Source organism: Trachypithecus francoisi, unplaced genomic scaffold (assembly GCF_009764315.1).
Source record: "Trachypithecus francoisi isolate TF-2019V2 unplaced genomic scaffold, Tfra_2.0 Lachesis_group1, whole genome shotgun sequence".
Classification (NCBI taxonomy): Eukaryota; Metazoa; Chordata; class Mammalia; order Primates; family Cercopithecidae; genus Trachypithecus; species Trachypithecus francoisi.
In genome coordinates this window covers 75,627,728-75,635,581 of record NW_022681454.1, presented here as the reverse complement: position 1 = coordinate 75,635,581, position 7,854 = coordinate 75,627,728, and the positions used below count along the sequence as shown (strand labels likewise).

Sequence of the window (7,854 nt, the reverse complement as noted above, 5' to 3'; positions counted from 1 at the left end):
GTTATTCTATGTGCATAATTACCTCATTAGCAGCAACAACAAAAACCTTAAAATGTGTGAGTATATAGGACCATAAGATAAAGAGTGAAAAAAAATGAAGCCAGAATGAAGAGAAAGAGAAAGTAGAAAAATAAAACCCTAGAAAATGGTAGTATATATAATCAACGGTCTGAAATATAAATTATTCACTTGAGGTAGGCTGCAAATTTGGCTCTGAGCTTTCTAGCAGTCAAATAAAAGAGATGAACTTGATATTATTCTCAATTCTCTGTAAGGGAAACAAAACAATTGCTGAAAAGAAGCAAAAAACTCTGTCTGATTTTGAAATCTGAGATAATTTTTTCCTATTCCAAAAAATTTCGTTTCATAGGTGTTCTATGTTAAAAAATGTGCTACTGATATAGAAAGTAGGTAGTGTTACAAAAAACAAACAATAAACACATCAACGCAGATTTATCCCTTTCTTTGAAATAGTAAATTGTTATCAATTAGACGGTTACTTAAGACTCTGGACAGTGAAATAAACATCACTGAAAGAAGAGCTTCCTATCAATACTTACATGTTTTCATATCAGATGGGTAATGTGCTTATACTGTAACACGGTTTGAGGTAGGCACATCTCACACATGAGCATAAAAACCCAATCATTACACTTTACACATTAGAAAAGAATCTTCCCACCAATACTTTTAAGAAAGATTAGATGGCATAAATACTGTCAGTATGTTTTTTATTTTTAGAGAATAAGGATGATTCAGGAGCTGAGCTGAGTCATTGAAAAATGTTGAAAGAGAGAACACATGAGAGCCGAAGAGAATCTAGCAATCTGAATGTCCTCCACTCTCTAAAAGATGTTCAGATGACCACCAGAGAGTTGCCACTGGTTGTGCTCTGACCACTCAGTCACCAGACAGAACCTGCAGCCAGGAGCACCTGCTTACTACAAGGTGTTTGACCATGGTCTGTGGACAAGAGGTTAGTTGATAACTGTTGCTATAATGGGTCCTCCTGCACTTAGAGTTCAGGCATGTCTACAGCATTCGGCCCAGAAAGGACAATCCATAATTCTGTCACTGGGAATGCTTCCCAGGATTTGAGTAAATTACCAGTGTCTATCATTCTTTGGCAATTCATACTTATTTTCTTTGTTGGAGGAATACAGTGGTCTTTCCATGTTTTCTCATGTGAAACTTTTAGTTGAATGTTTGGATCTTCTCCCATGTTTAGCATCATCACAACCTAGTAGATAAGTTAAACACACCACTAAATAACAAAGACTAGAATGTACTAAAGTCTTAAAAAACTTTGACTTTAATTGTTTGACATAAAGTGAGTAGGAACGACCCACAAAATGGGCAGAGTTCAAGAGACAAGACAACAAGTCAAATGGGTAGAACCATATATATATGTGTATATATACATGCATGTGTATAATGTATTAGTCTGTTCTCACACTGCAATGAGGAACTGCTGAGACTGGGTAATTTATAAAGAAAAGAAGTTTGATTGACTAACAGTTCCACATGGCTGGGGAGGCCTCAGGAAGCTAACAATCATGGCAGAAGGCACAGGGTGGCAGCAAAGAAAATGAGTGCAGAAAAAACTACCAAATACTTATAAAACCATCAGATGTCGTGAGAAATCACTCACTGTCATGAAAACAGCATAGGGGTAACTGCCCTCATGATTCAATTACCTCCACCTGCTCTCTTCCTTGCTGTGTGGGCATTTGGGGATTAGTATTCAAGATGAGATTTTGGGTGGGAACAGAGCCAAACCATAGCATATACATATATACACTTATATATATCTGATTCTACATATACACTCATATATGTGGAACATATGCAATTTTTAAGAATTACTAGAATTTCACCTCAAAACAGGTCAAGCTATGCAAACATTTAGATTTCGCAAGGAAAAATAAATAAATAAACAAACTAGAAACACTTTTAGACCACAACTACTAGACATGAAGCAGTCAATCAGCAAACAAAATAATTAAATGAAAAAGCTATTACAGAAGGCACATGCTTCAACTCTATGCCCAAGCCATGGTAAAGACAAATGTTTCAGGCACAAACTTAGAAAAATAAGAGTAGTATTAGAAGACCAATGGACCACTGACGTTTTACATGATCTCTTTTACTGATGAAAGAATAAACACAAACAAGCCAGTGTGGGTCTTTGGAGACAACTTGACCATCCTTACAGGTAGAATATTTTCTTTATGGATGTGAAGGCAACCATGCATGCTTTGTAAAAATTGTAAGAAAATGTGTAAAGCCTGGTATTGAAGAGAAGAGACAAAACGACAAAATGGTGAAATGGAACCAGCCACTACAAAATGTCCATTTCTGGCTCAGATGCATTTTTCTCTCCATTTCCTTTCCAAAATTGGCCCCCTTTCTCCCATTTTCTCTTGATTTCATGCATCAGAGTTAGAAATCAATAGATATTACTTTATAAAACATTCCTTTGTTGTGTGAGCACAAAGCAAGAGAAATAAAGGGTTTAGACCACTTGGGGGTTAAACTAGGGTGACGTTGGATAGTGCAGGGTGATTGGGTTCTTTAAAGCATGTTGTTTAGGGAAAGTTTACAAGATTAATTACTGGGACATTATAGCAAGCAGATAATTTTGGGGAGGATTTTATTATGTTATGTACATGTGACAATATTCTAAGATGGATCAGCAGTAGCTGTTTGTTACTTGGTAAACTATTAAAGTTTAAGAACAAAATATTTTCAGCCGGCAATGTTTATCAAAAGATGTTCACACTGTAAAAAAGAAGTCCGAACACTAATGATTAATATTAAACACTATCTTTTTTTTTTTTGGTAAGGAGTCTCGCCCTGTTACCAGGCTGGAGTGCAATGGCGCAATCTCTGCTCACTGCAACTTCCACCTCCCAGCCTGCCTCAGCCTCCTGAGTGGCTGGGACTACAGGCGCCTGCCACCACGACTGGATAATTTTCTGTATTTTAGTAGAGATGGGGTTTCACCGTGTTGCCCAGCTGGTTTCGAACTCCTGAGCTCAGACAATCTGCCCTCCTGGGCCTCCCAAAGTGCTAGGATTACAGGCATGAACCACCGCCCCGGGCCACATTTAATTTTAGCATGTCTGAATTAAAAACATAAAGCTTTCTCTATGTATGTTGATGATAAACTTTGGGTTTCAAGGAAAAGAATCACTCAGGTAACTTCCAAGAATGGGAGGGGAGAAGGGGTTATTATAGGATACAGTGGAAATAAATCTGGGAGGAATCTCAATCATGTTCCAAGAGCTCGCAGGGGCCCAGAGAAATTCTCACAATGAGGCCTCACAGGAAAAGCAAGAACATAGACAGCAAGAAAGCTTGGGGTCTGAGTTCCCTTGGAAGTTGAACTACTGCCTGAGAATATTAAAACAAAAACAGAAACACGTAAATAACCAGTCCTGAAACGAGCCTCTCAACTTCTGATAGGTTATATCTACATTTATGTACTTTCCTATCACAGTTTATAATCAAGCTAAGGCTAGTAGCCTTGAGTATTTTTAGGGCTGCAATTTGCACATCATCTAAGCTAACAGATGAAAAGTACAAGTGTAGTTACCTAAGCACAAGTACATTTGTTCAACAACAAATCTTTACCTGAATGTCCATTGTATGTCCGACACAGTCCTGTATCCTGGGGGTGGCAGCCTGGGGACCTGGGAGGAGTTTGAGTGGAGCTGAAGAAACAGAAAATAACTTCGACTAATACATGCCTGTTAATATCTCTTGCTATGGAAATTTTCAGTGGCTTAATTTTTTACTTGTCTACTTTGAAGGTGAAGTTACTCACAGGCAGGTTTCTTAGTTTACAGACTCCGCTTTTCTTCCACTCCCAGCGTATTACGTTTATCAACTATTGTCACTGAATGTCCTTACACTAGGCGTGGTAGATGCCTTTTCAGCTTCCAGACATCATGTTGTGTCTTTTTATTCTTAAATGGTATTGCTTTAAATTGTAGGCATCCTTGTAATGGGTTTTCTTCTTTTTCTGACCCATAAAAAATTTCTGATTACATTTGCTGAACTCTGATCCCATTAAATTAAAATTTTAGTTATTAAAAGACAAGGTGTCACTTTTCTCAATCTTAGAAACAGATGAGGTCAGCTGCACTCCCTGCCCTCAGAGGCATATGTTAATCAAAGTAGTACAAAGTTAGATTTTTAAGCCACTTCCAATGGACAACTGGTTTAATTTGAGCAGTCATCAAACTGATTGTCATGTACTTGATCATAAGTATTTCTGAATAAAGTTCAGTGCTGGGCAAGATGATGGCTAAGATAACTAGAGCTTTCTATAAATCTCAGACACCATGCTATGCAGTGAGGGAGTAAAGATGAATTTAACACAATTTTTTAAAAAAGTCTCCTCAAAGAGCTTTAGATATATTTTTGATATCAAATAGTTTGAAGGACCAGTAAGTGGTCAAGAGTTTGATTTTGAGGATTAATACATTATTAAAAGCTCTTCCTAGTGAGATATAATAATTTGTGGGATACTGATAGTGGAGTAAATATAAGGGCTTGAAGAAGAAAGGGAGCTATATGGTTGGGTCACACAATGAAGGCTGTATGTGATAATCAGTCCCTCTTACCAGACCCTGGCATTAAGAAAACCGCATGAGAAACCTAAACCAACAAGCAACAATTGAGATGAACATTTGAAGCTCCTATATTTTGTAGAAATCTCACATTTACTAATGCTCAATTGGAAGCTAACAAGAAAAAAAAATGTTAGGCAACTGAATTATCTTTACAGGTTAATGAGACTGCCAGAAAGCAACAGAGAAAGTACTTTCAAGAGGGGAATTATTTAACATAATGACATTTCTTTTCATGCAAACCAAATTAATTTCTGGAAGTAAGTGAGAAAATACTTACCCCTCCCTGCCTTACAGGTTTGTAAACTAAATCACATTAGGTCTAGAAAACCACTAAATAGCCCCCCTGCTTATCTTCAGGAGTTTTTAAAATGAAAATGTGAGTGAATGGAGTAGTAAGACTGATGACACCAACAAAGATAGCTCGAAAGTCTATCCATATCAAGGACCAAGCATAAGGTCTGCACTGTCAGTAATTAGCATTCATACTGGGAAGGAAATTACATATTAATATACTGTGTGTTCTTTTATTAGGTGGCTCATTTTTTAACGGTGACATGCCTGTGGACAGAAATGTAATTCTTCACAGAGATTTAAAAGGTTGGGACTACATGCAATTCACCACATTAATCATGTGTTAGATCAAATAAACGCCCATTGTGGGCTTTTTGTATTCATCAAGAGTTGAGCAGCAGTAACACATTCTGTTCTAAAACTGCAAAAGAATAAAATCTGAACTAAAAAAAGGGGGCGAAAACCCAAGAACCTAAGAGAAGGATTTTTTTCTTATTTATTTCTCAAATTCATCTTCTTTTTCCATAATTGAGGTAAAACTTCAGACTAATCTTAGAGTCATCCATCTGGCTAATATGAGTGGTTTGTTACTATTAATTACTGTAGGAGATAGGATAAATCAAAACGTATAACAACCAAAGGAAATAATTTTAAGAATTTACTGCTATTTAATCAGGGTTGAAAGACATTTTTATGTGAGTGAGACTCTTTTGCTTCTGTGTTGTATAATGCCTGGCAGCAGGAGAGAGGGGGAAACTCTTTGTTTCTGATTATATAACACATTCCAACAGAAGCTTATGGTGCACTAAGAGTGTGTAAGGCTAATGACCTTTAAATGCTGCAATGCATTTTCAGAGAATTAGAATGTATAAGGGCATAGAACTTCTTACAGTTTATTCTTTAAAAGATACCAACATTGGAAACAGATTTTAAAGCACTATTCATGAATCTACATTGTGGTATTGTTTAAAATAACATGATGTGAAGCATGAATTGCATGCATACATGAAAATGAAATTTGAATGCATTCTGTTAATGGAAGGCAAAAGTCAATTGTCATTTAGGTCACTGTGTGACAGTAGGAAATCATTTTAATGAAGCCAGCCCTGTTCAAAACAGTTTGGATCTCAGCATAAAAAAGAATATGAGTTCCCAAACAGGATTTCACTGGAGGCAAATACTATCAAGAGAGCAACTCAAGTGTACAGTAAAAGCTCCCACTAGCAAAAGGTTGAATAAGCTTGAATCAACAAAATAGATGGTTTTAAGTATTTTATTCTCCATATTTTTGATGACTTTAAAAGTAGTACCCAGCTGCTTGCACTGTGTGAATTTTGGGGGCAGAATTATGCTCATTGCAACCCTTAACCATAGTGAAAGACTGCGCTCCATTTCATTAAAATTATGACCAAAGATAAACAGTGAAGAACATTGAATCTTCACTGGAGCAAACAAGGGCTGAAGTGTATTAATTAAGCCATTATACAGCAAGTTTCTCCTCCTCTTCTCCTTCTTTTCCCAAATCAGAACCCTTCCTTCAATTCTCAATTCTGTTTTCCTCTTCCATTCTTCCGAATTAGCTATCAGACTATTAAGAAATAAAATCCTTAGCAAGCCTTCCAGTTAAAGGCACTCTGGTGGAAGATTTAATGGTAATTGGGACTTCAGGTTCCCACATTTCCAGTCTTGTTTCAAAGACAGCACATTTTGGCAAGGAGCTAAGAAAGTACAGTCCTTAGTTCAATCTGCATTTATTCAAGGCGGTGCTGTATGCCCTTGGGCAATCAAAGAGTCTCGGAATGTTTGCCAAGTGTCATGTTGTTGAGCTTGCTGCTGCCATCTTCTCTCACCCAGGAAAGCTGAAGGGGGAAGATGCCGACCCCGGGGAAATCAAGTCAAGTTTATTCAGCATTCAGTCTCAGGCTATTGGTTAAAGAGACAATGGGAGTTCTGGATATAGAGGCTCTTCATTTCTCATCTCTCCCTTCTTTCCACTTAGTGGAGAAGGGCAATTGAATCAATGTGGTGAGATTTATTAATGCATAAGAATAAAAAAAGTTCATCACATGCCTGTGTATCACAATGTTGTAATTCTTTCCTATTACATACATTTTATAGAAATGTGTGTTTTTTTGTTTAGGAATAGTGAAGAAAAAATTTATCCAAACTATAATATAATGTAATATGTAAAATCCTTAGACATTGCTGGGAGCCCTGCCCCCTAGTCCAACTGTTGTGCTTTAGAGTTAAACATATCTAAGTTAGTAGACATCAAGTAAAACAAATATTAGAAAAAGAGACAATTGAAAGATGATAAGACAGAATGATTTAAATGCCATCTTAGGAAGAGTTTTCTGACTTTGGCAAATTAATTTCTGTAAGTCTCAGTTTCTTCGTCTATAAAATGGAGGTAGTAAAATTAAGGACTCTTCATTGGATAGAGTGATATTATTTATCTAAAGAGCTTAGCATATTGCCTGGGTGAAATTAAATGTCGATCATTAATAATGTTAAAGTATTTAAAAAAACCCACATGATTAGAGCTTTAACATTCCTCCTAGGTATTTTATTGAAGTTATTCACTCTTCTGTAAAACAAAACGAACAAACATACACAGAAAACCTCTATATTTCTTTCTTCTTTTTTCTTTCTCTGTAAAAAGATATTTTCTGTTGCTCAGGAAATTGCATTAGGGCCCATAGATGAAAATAACAGGTATTAAGTGTTCCTAATTAAAAAATAATGTTCACATTTGGGGACAGACTTATGTTTAATAAGGGGTACAGAAGTACCCCTAGCCACCACTCAATCACACGTTTCTCAGCCAATTTAAAAAGACTGGGGAGTGGAGAAAGAGCCTCCAGGGTCAGCCTTAAAGCAATATTTGTACTGTGGGAGCAGGATGGGGTGCCAAGCTCTACCC

The 7,854-nt window shown here is 36.7% G+C and overlaps 1 non-coding gene across 1 annotated transcript; it reads right to left on the bottom strand.

The window, feature by feature from the left end:
* Positions 1-569: 569 nt before the first annotated feature.
* LOC117086552 lies at positions 570-674 on the bottom strand. Its single transcript, XR_004438446.1, has one exon. It is a non-coding gene; the product is annotated as a small nucleolar RNA U13 (small nucleolar RNA).
* Between the last annotated feature and the right edge of the window lie 7,180 nt (positions 675-7,854).